This window comes from Prunus mume, linkage group LG3 (genome assembly GCF_029339155.1).
Source record: "Prunus mume cultivar Tortuosa linkage group LG3, ASM2933915v1, whole genome shotgun sequence".
Lineage (NCBI taxonomy): Eukaryota > Viridiplantae > Streptophyta > Magnoliopsida > Rosales > Rosaceae > Prunus > Prunus mume.
Genome location: NC_142700.1, coordinates 23170037 through 23180678, shown reverse-complemented (window position 1 = coordinate 23180678; position 10642 = coordinate 23170037). Strand labels below are relative to the sequence as shown.

At 39.9% G+C, this 10642-nt stretch overlaps 1 long non-coding RNA gene across 1 annotated transcript; it reads left to right on the top strand.

Annotated features, from left to right (window-relative positions):
- Positions 1-4244: 4244 nt before the first annotated feature.
- On the top strand, positions 4245-8570 carry LOC148919139 (uncharacterized). Its single transcript, XR_016124904.1, has 4 exons — positions 4245-4778; positions 6077-6150; positions 6943-7274; positions 8246-8570. It is a non-coding gene; the product is annotated as an uncharacterized LOC148919139 (long non-coding RNA).
- The last annotated feature ends 2072 nt before the right edge of the window (positions 8571-10642 follow it).

Genomic DNA, 10642 nt, shown 5'->3' with positions numbered 1-10642 from the left:
TAGTTTCTTAGAATATGTATACCATCAAAACAATATATTCACTAACAATTAAGAGTTTATTTATACTTTCGTTAAATATAACATAAGATTTTGTGGTATCCACTAGTGTAAATATTTTAAATTGAAGATCAAATTCAATCATTGTATTCATATAGGGTCAAGGAGTGTAGCGGTAAAAAATCATCAAAATCGGAGTTAAAATAACCGTTAAATCATGATTTTTCATTTATAACCGTCGAAATTGTTTGTCTCGTTACTTGATCTCTGAATGTTTATTTTTTCGATTTTTGGCGTATACGATCTCGAAGTATAAACAAACAAGTTTGACGGTTGGATCATTGAAACTAGTTTCTTAAAATGCGTATGCCATCAAAAAAAAAATATTCACTAACAATTAAGAGTTTATTTATACTTTCGTTAAATATGACATAAGATTTTGAGGTATCCACTAGTGTAAATATTTTAAATTGAAGATCAAATTCAATCATTGTATTCATATAGGGTCAAGGAGTGTAGCGGTAAAAAATCATCAAAATCGGAGTTAAAATATCTGTTAAATCATGATTTTTCATTTATAACCGTCGAAATGTTTTGTCTCGTTACTTGATCTCTAAATGTTTATTTTTTCCAATTTTTGGGGTATACGATCTCGAAGTATAAACAAACAAGTTTGACGGTTGGATCGTTGAAACTAGTTTCTTAAAATGTGTATGCCATCAAAAAAAAATATTCACTAACAATTAAGAGTTTATTTATACTTTCGTTAAATATAACATAAGATTTTGTGGTATCCACTGGTGTAAATATTTTAAATTGAATATCAAATTCAGTCATTGTATTCATTTAGGGTCAAGGAGTGTAGCGGTAAAAAATCATCAAAATCGGAGTTAAAACAACCGTTAAATGATGATTTTTCACTTATAACCGTCGAAAATTTTTGTCCCGTTACTTGATCTCTGAATGTTTATTTTTTCCGATTTTTGGTGTGTAGGGCTTTTTCTTCCGCAGCTACTACGGGCCTGATTGCCGTAAAGGGCAAAATGGAAGAAATTGCCCTTGAGCTGAGTTGAAATTAAGCCCAAAATACCTCGAAAAGGCGTAGAGCCTTAGGAAGTATTTTGGTTATCTTCACTTGAGAATAATGGTAACTTGCAGATAGTTTTGGCATGCTTACAGATAGTCTTTTCATTTCAGCATGAGTGGCATGTGGCATGGGAGCAAAATCAACATGGGTTTAGCACTAAGAGAGAAATTAGGCTTGGTTTATGAGAAAAGAAAGTGTTTAAGTAAGGAATGAGGTGTTTTGTGAGGAATTCGACTAGGGAAAGAGGAAAAAGAAAGGCAGAGTTCTTCTGGCAGCTGCCAGAAAAACAAATTGGAGAAGAAGATGAACAGTGCACGAGTCCGAGTTTTGCAAGATAGAGAGAAAAGCTTGCTCTCTGCAGGTTGTGAGTTGTTTTTGTTGGGTAGGGGAAGGCTCAATTTATAGCTGCCGGAAATCACCAATTTTCAAGAAACCCTAATGGCTTCTACTTACTTTGGCTAAGCTTTTCTTCCTTTCTCCTCCCCTTCTCTGACTTCCCTTTCTTGGCAAAGATTGCTTCATCTATTTTCATGAATTGAGGATTTGGGGCTCAACATCCTCCTTTCCCGCGGCTGTGCAATGGGAGCTTCCACTCTTGGTTTGCTGTTTTTCTTCTTTTCTTTCCTCTTCCTTGGCTGAATCTGACGAAGGAAAAGAGGTGAAAATACGTGCTGGTCAAGGGATGCTTCGACAGACATGCGGGATGGTATTCATCGGTTCTTTGGATGTCTCTGGCTTGAGACGGTTTCCAGCAGCTTTGCTTAAGGAGTCTGCCATCTGCTCTTCACGTGTCCTCTGCTTTCTCCAAAAGCTGAGGTTTTTTGTGGGCTATTTTAGGATTTTTATATGGGCCAAGGTGATTTCCTAAGCAAAAGGGCTTTTACTAAACATTGGGCTTCTTAGTTTGGACTTTATTTTGGTTGGGTTGTTTTGCTTGGGTATTGGGCTACTTTTCTTTCTTGTGCTTACCCACATGTTTGGGCCTAAGAAACGGGCTTGAGTCTCGAGGCTCCCAAGCAACCCGAGACTTTCCATTTCTCGGTCCATCAATGGGTCTCATGTTGATTTATCACCATCCATACCACAACCCACTCAAGCAAGCCCCGGGTATTTGAGTGGCTTGGGGCCCACTTAAGCTTGTGGCGTGATTAGGTGCGGAATGATAATTCCTTGCTTAGCGTGGCGTGTCGTTTGGCGTGGCATGTGTGCAAGCGCATATGATGAACTTTCGCATGCCCAAATCGGGTTTCTTCTTGGTAAAGCATCACATTGGGCCGAGAATTTATTTGGGCCGAACCGTGAATATTTTGGGCCTCAACATTAACCCCCTTGATTATTGGGGCCATGAATGTGTATTGAAATGGTCCGAATAATCAATTTTCAGCCCAAAATAAATTACCATGGCATGGCATGGCATGGGTTTAGGAGCAACTCAAGGATAACAGGTTAAGAGTCTCTGAAATTACAGCCAGGTCTTTTCCGGGAAGGTTGGAGGGGTCACAATGGTCCCACTTAAAACCCAATCATTCTTAAACACCGAGGGTGTTGCCTTGAAGAACTTTCCTAGACACTGTAATTTTGAAGGTCACTTACTAGAGTTACCAAGAGTTGACCTTATTTTGTGGCATGATATAGAAGAAAATGCTTGGTGGATTAGCTCAAGATAACTACTTAGCTCGCATGATTTATTTGCTTGAGTGACTAGAGAGGCTTGATTTTGCATGATTGTGGTTTGCAAGAGTTGCATTGACTTGTGTATCTAATATTAGTTATGTATGCTTGATTTTGGCTTGCATGATTTGCTTTGACTTGTATATTTGGTATTTGGCTTGATGCTTAGCATTGGTATGTATGCTTGATTTTGGCTTGATACTTGGTATTGGCGTGTATGCTTGATTTTGGCTTGCATGCTTGGATGCTTGGTTTTGGCTAAGGTAGCATGGTTTAATATGGCTTTTGGGACATTTAGCATGGTGGAATGTCATTTGACAGTAGCCGGACGTGCTAGTGGATAGTGGGGATCCAATCTTAGAGTTGCGGATGCAATAAGCTTGGATTCACCATTGTGTTTGACTTTACAGTACCAGCCTCCGAACACTTTGAATTTAGAGGACAATGTAAGAAGGTTTATTACATTAAACCTACTAAAGTGATCTTCTAAACAACTTAGGATTACAAAGACTTATTGTTTATTAGGAACTCAAAACCTATCTCGATTAGGCAAGCCTCAAACAGTGTTCAATAAGGATAATGAAGGCTTAAGGGTTCCTAGTTCTACAAGGATTGGAATGGATTAATCCTATAGCATGAAGGATATCTCTAAGTGTTTCTTGATGGGCAAGACACTTAGAGAGATGCATATAAATAGAAGGCTCCCTCCTAGATCCGAATAACACAACACAGCTAAACAGAAATTCACCCATCAGAGTTATAGCTGTAAGGATCGGATTCTCAGGAGAAGAACTTCTATACCTTGCACTGCCAATCTATTCCAGCATCATCCAATCTTTTGATGCCTTGGAAGAAAACCAGCCAGAATCGGCTCGGATCAGCGAATCGCGGCTCCGGATCAGCGAATCGGAAGAAATGCGCATGATCACCAAAATCGCGGCTCAGATTTACAGCTCAGGAGATCACAGAGACCTAAAAGGCCAGCCTTGTCAAATGACTACTTTGTTTACCTTGCACTGCCAATCTATTCCAGCATCATCCAATCTGCGCCAGCACCATGTCAGACTCAGGTTAGTGTTAAACATGTTATGGCTTTAAGGAATTAACAGACAGAACTTCAATGAAGGTGATATCGTGCGACATGATGGCTAAATATTGGAAGAATGCTTGAAATAGGGCATGTGCTGGAAGGATATTTGGAATATAACAAGTGCTGGAAGGATATTTGGAATAGGATAGGTGCTGGAAACGGTTTTGTTTGGCATGGAATAGGTGCTGGAAAAAATGTGACTTGGCTTGGCATGATTAGCTTGGACTTGGATAATCTAATGGTTGAGTTGAATCAAGATATAGCTTGATCTGGCATGAGGGTTCACTCTTCCGGTAGCATGAATATTGGTGTTTTGGAAAAACGATACCCCTTTGTTGCAATGAGGACAATGATAGCATGACTTCTTTTATGTGCTTCCAGCAACTAGAACTGCCAAGTTCTAACATTGCCATTTTTATGATGACTGTATTGCTTGAAAAGCTTGATATTGTGATATTTGGTTTGGTTTGCTTGAAATGATTGCATCTAAGTGAAATGCTTGAGTTGCATGGTTTGCGTGGATTGATTCACAAATGCTTGTATTGATGGGTGGAAGAAGAGATACGAGTTTGAGAGAGCATAAGAGAGCTGGGCACGTTGTCTCCTTGCTGGCTTGGCCCCCAAAATTTTGTTGCCCCTTCCCTTTGAATTTTTTATTATTTGCAAGTGTCTACCCTCTTTTCCTTTCATTTGGCATGGCATGCTTTATTTTATGATTTTCTCTCATTCTCTTCTTTCTTCTTCTTCAAGACCCAAACCCGTGGGTATTGTGCATCAGTACATAAGTCATATTTCGGAAGCTCGGATCAGAAAACTTCCTTGATCAAAGTTGTTCATCTGCTCGAGTACTATAGCCAGTAAAATTTGCAGAATTTTTTGAATTTTTCTGATACCTCAAAGCTGGTTTGCAACTTCTGAATTCATCCATGGCTGGTGAGTCTTTGCAGATTTTTCTTCTGCATGTGTCTTTAACTTATGATACTCGTATGATTGCGCTTGCTTCACAAAATTTTCTTGAAATTATGTTGTCTATAACATATCCAAAATTGAGGATCATCCACCCATTCTAGTGCTCTCTACCTCCATTTTTCTAAAGCATGTTCATGAGTTGATGTTGATGCCTTTGTTGCATGCTTGTCTTCTATGCTTGAATGCTTGAGTTCCTCTGTATTTCCCAGAATTTGTGAACTAGAAATCGAATTCTAAGGTTGAGCTTTTGATTTAGGATTCTAGCTTGGTGATAAACAAGAGTTATACAAGCTCACTTGGGTATGCATGCCAAGTGCTTGTCAAAATATCTCAAAGTAGCTTGCTGGCTGTTTTTTGAACTTTTGAAATGTTTCTTTTCGAATCTGAGTTGGAGCTTTTGAGACATAAAAATGGACTTCTCAATGGTTATGTTGGAATTGGTCTTGCATCACTTGAAGAAAAAATGAATTTTCGGTGGAATTTCAAAGTAAGGGTTAAGGTGCTGGAGCTGTACAGTTTCTGCTGCATGGGCTGTTTTAGAAATCTGTTTGACATGCTTCCCTAGCTCGAAATGCAACGAAATTTTGGGAAAATGAAGCTTGATATGTCTAGTTCTAATCTGGAAAGTCTGGGATTTGTTGGTTGTAAGCTTGATTTATAGTGATTTTCTAAAGGTGGGATATTCTAGCTAGGATGGTTGGAAAGCTTGTGTATAAGTTTTGCTTGGCATGTTGCTTTTGCTTGGGAATTTAGCATGTCTTTTCTGTTGGCATTGAGTGCCGATCTGAGTATTGCTAAAGCATGTTCTTGAGCAATATTGTCGTGAGAGCATGAAGTGGATTGGTATTGTTGTAAGAGCATGAATTCTTCAATTTGCTTTCAGAGCCCGAATTGCTTGAAATGCTTGAATGAAATGAAATTTCTTGGCATGTGAATTGGTATCACACCTTGTGAATTTTGTCAAATGCTTAATAGATGAGTTTGCTTGCACTTTGAGAAAATTATGCTTCCGGCACATCCGTTTGTGTATGAGTACCTTTCCGGCGTCTGATTTTGGCTAACATATTCTCTTGTTTTAGAAGCTCGAAAGCATGATAAAGCATGAGAAGTCTAATTTGATAGCATGAAAGTGAGTCTTGGTCTCTTGCAACTTGTCTTTGGAAAACATTATGCTTTAATAGCAATTCTACTTCCGGCACCCCCTTTTTGTTTACTAGTTCCTTCCACTGATCGACCAACGTACTCCCTTATTTCTTTTTCAGGCTTGATTGAGAGATTCCACAGCATGAGAAATGCCATCTTCTTACTAATTTGCAAGGAATTTGGTAGCATGAAGGTGAGTTTTGGTTGCTTGCACCTTGACTTGCGATATGAAGGCTTTTGGAAGATTTGAAACTGGCAGAATGTTTGAAATTAGGCATGTACTGGAAGGATGTTTGAAATAGGGTAGGTGATAAAAATTCTTTGCTTATGGAGTAGGTGCTAGAAGAATGTAACTTGGCTTGTTTCAAAAAGGGGAAATAGAAAACTGTTTCTCACCATAATGCAAGATTATCTAGGCTTGTTGTAATCAAAGAGATGATTTATACTGTGTGGCAAAAAAGGTAGATGAGTTTGCTTGTTTGGATGGCATGGTGTACTTCCTTGAATTTGCTTGGCATGAAGCCCTCAAGTCAGCTTGTTGAGGTCAGCAATTGGTTGCAGAGTTGGGTTATATTCTCTTTGGCTTACTCAGGGTCGAGAAACAAAGTAGAGGCCTGCTTGTAAATATATATATATATATATTTTTTGCAACTTGCTTCAAAGAAGATCTTTGGAAGAAGTAGACTGAAGATGAGAAGGAATAGGCTAAGCGAGTTGCTGGAAGAGATTCATACAGACTTGTTTTCCTCCAGATAAGTAACAAACAGTTTGCTTTCCTCCAAGAGGAAAACTGAAATTTACAACAGCTTCAGGATTCTTGTCTCTTTCTTTTGCTTGGCATGAAGCCCCCAAGTCATTTTTGCATGTGCTCTTTGCTATGATGGATTCTCTTAAGCCCCCATAAGCCTTTCACAAGATGTTTTGTCTGAAAAGCTTTAAATTTTGCTGTAGTGCAATTGCATGAATAAAGCTTGTGATTTTTCAGGAGTTGTCGTATGGCCATGAAAAGAAGTTCTTGCAAGTATTGGTTGCCGAAGTATCCATCTTCAGAAAGACCAATTCTTAAGTATGCCTGAAAATAATAATGGTGCCAAAGTCTGCGCAGAAAAACATGGGGATAATTGCAATGATGGGTCAGCTGGTTGCATAAATAATGAGATCAACAATGGTGATGAAGGAGATGGTAACATGAAATAGAAGATATGATATTCTTTTAGCACCGACTACCCTTCTCCCGGCACCTACTGCCCTTCTTCCAGCACCAACCTCCCTTCTTTCTTGGTGCATTTGAGGTCGTCCTTTGAGGTGATTGACAAGGTATGCCCTTTCCTTTTTGCAATTTCTTGAATCTATCGAGGGGCTTGTTGGGCTCTTCATGCCCATGGGCTTTGCTCGTTCACTGGAATCTCAGGTCCTTCTTTTTAACTCTGTAGGAATAGATATAGACTGATATCTTGGCCTAGGCTTGTTTTTCGCATGCTTGAATAAATTTGGACTTTTCTCCCATGTTGTGGAAATAGAAATTGATAGAGTGCATGCTCTGCAATGCTTGAATCCTTTTGCATTTTGAGGAAGAATTTGCTTGTCATGGGAATTGCTTGAAAATTTCGCTGGCCATGGATAAATTGTATGCTTTGCTTGGGTATTTGCTTAAGTGTTTCCTTTGGCCTGAGTTTGACTTGCCCTGCTTGGCATATATTTTGCGTGTGCTGCGTTCTTGACCCACTTTTTTGTTGTTGAACTATATGCATCACGAGCGCATGCTTGTAATCGTATGATTAATGCATAGGATTAGAGGCTATTGAAAGCTTTGAGAAAAGCACCATTGGTTTCTTTTTTTTTCTTTTTATGAGCTTAGAATTTGGTCATGGGTAACTGTTTATTTTTTTGGCTTTATAAGGATAGACATAAACATGTGTATGATGGGTCTGCAAGGATGTGTAACTCGTAGGTATTTCGTTTTTGTGAAAAAGGTTACTATGAGGTAAATAGTGCTCAGTTTGTAGCACTTGCTTTGTGAAAATGGGTCTGCTGGAATGATTGATTGAGCATGGAATGGGAAATTTGCTCATCATGAGCTCGAGTAATAGATTGCATGATGCTTCAAAAATATATATATTTTTTGTTTATGCATTTCGCTTGGCATGAGATAGTTTGCTTTGCTTGGCTTGGCTTGTAAAGTTCATAGGGCTTGCATGCTAGTGTGGAGATTGCTTGGCTTTAACACAGAGAACTAGCTTTATGCTTTGCCGTTTTTTCAGCGTATTCTTTGTTGGCAATTCTTGCAGGGATTCATCGCTTGTCAAGACCTGCCATGGCATTCACTAACCCGTTGTCAATTATTAGTGGCTACCTTTATTCAACGGATGATCAATTGAAGAGGGGAAGGCCCCCTCCATTTCTCAAGAATGCTTGTGAAGATGTTGCAGTAGGCGAAGAGCCAGTGTTGTCTTGCTGCGTTTGTATCATTATGGTTCGGGAAATTCCTCCTCTGTGACTTTTCCCAAGATTGTCTGCATGCGCAGGTGTTCCCCTTGGCTTTAGCAATAGCGCATGACGGCATGATTCCCATAGCCCCTATGTTCTTGGGACACCCGATGCAGGGGTAGACAATGCCCTGCTCCTTCTAGCGATCTGCCTCATACTCATTCTTTTCTCGGAACATCCAACATAGCTGCCGCCTGCACCTTCCAAAGAAGGTCTTGCCTCCTACTCATCCTCTTCTCGGAACATGCGACATAGCTGCCGGCACCGCCTGCACCTTCGGCAAATGTGCTGCATTCTACTTCTCCTCTTCTCGGAACATCCAACATAGCTGCCGCACTGCCTGCACCTTCCGGCGGCCTCCTACTCATCCTCTTCTCGTAACATGCGACATAGCTGCCGCCTTGCATCTTCGCGTCTGCCTCCTTTTATTTCGCAGGTTGTTTTCTTTGGCTTGGGGTCATTGGCTTGGTGCACAGCTTCCATCTTTCTTGATACCATAGGATGTACTAATCTCCAGCATGTGTAACCTTGTTTTTGCGATGGCTGTGTACTTTTCAGATAATCTAATGACTATGTCATTATGACTTTTAATGTACTACCGAACCACTGGAACTTGCATTAATTTCTGAATGCTTGAGGCATGTTGTAATTCGTACATCTTATATATATATTGCTTGGTTGGGAGAACTTGCTCTTGTGAACTTCTTGAAATTTTCTGATGAGTTGGCAAGCCTTAAAAACAAGGTATATGCTGCCCAAAATTTTGACAGGACCTTTAAGCTAAATCTTCGATGCATTGCTCTTTAAAACTTTTGCAAGGCTCGTCTACTCATTTGGCCTAAAATGCACCCTCTTTCCGTGCCTTAAAAATGGTCATGCCACTGTATGCATGATTTCCACGAAGGCTCCTGTAAGAATTGCCGGATGTTGTGAATTTTTTTGAGCATTCCGATTGGGAGTCAACGGTTTCGTTATTCCAGCGCCTCAAAATACACTTTTACTGCTCGTTTCTTTGTAATAGCTTGACTTTGCATACCCCACATCATTTTGCTTAGGCTTGATGCTTGTTGATGGTTCGGGACCCCATCCAAGTGACTTTGCTTGGCATGGTTACTGCTAAAAGGCTTAGCTTTTAAAAGGGAAGTTTGCTTGTCTATTTTCTTTTTCTTTTCAAAGAACACGTTTTGCAAAATAGAAGAAGACAAAAGTAAGGAAAGAATTCTAGAGGCTTTTTTTTTTTTTTCCAAAATACTCCATTCTCCTTGCAAATATCGTTTTATGCCTTGGCATGCAATAATGGTGGTGCATTCTACCAAAGTTGTGAAAACATATGGTGAAAACACAAAAGGAGTTCATCTTTGAAATAAATTTGAAAAGCCAAAAACAAAAGGATAGGTGCAAAAGCAACTCAGTAGTAAGGCTTTGAGCCATTTTGCATTGATAAGTACCCCCATCAAATTAAGCCCCCAAGTATGAAAGGGCCCAAGGTTGTGCATGACTTGCAATAGCACGAAAGCTTGCGGCTTAGGTTGGCATGTATTTGGCATGTGTTGTACTAGGATGCCATGCTCTGTAGAGATATTTAACAGAGCCACAGTTGCTGCTTTGCTTGCCTGCAGCTCATAACCAAACTAATCAAAGAGTGATTTGCAGCTCCTAACCCATTGTACTTTCTTCAACCTCTGTGAAGTTATGAGAGGTTACAACAGCTGCCTCTTGATAATCTTGATGACCAAATGAAGCCTCCGAGTGGCTTTCTTTCAGCATGTCCAATGTGAATACTTCGCTGCTGGAACCATTCTCCCATCCATTAGCAAGTAGCCACGGGGTGTTATAGCTTGCATATTTTGAATATTTGCTCCAGTTGGACTTCTTCATATTTCCACAAGGTTCCCACATAGCCTCCGGTGGCTTTGGGTCATTCTTCCACGGGTGGCACAATACGTCGTTGTCGAGCAAGTCATCAAAGCACGTAATGACAGTAGCCATCTACTTTCCCCTTCGTTTTGGCAAGGGGTCCTTGTCAATAGCTTGCCTCTTAGAGTTCTATCATGTATCTTGGTGTGTAAGATCTTCCTTAGAGTATGGCAAGTAGTGGTGGATGTTGCAGGTGAAGAATGGATGAATATAGGAAAATACGCTTCCAGCACCCCTTTTCTTGAAAGCTTGACATCGCTTCAAAAATTCTGATTGCTTGG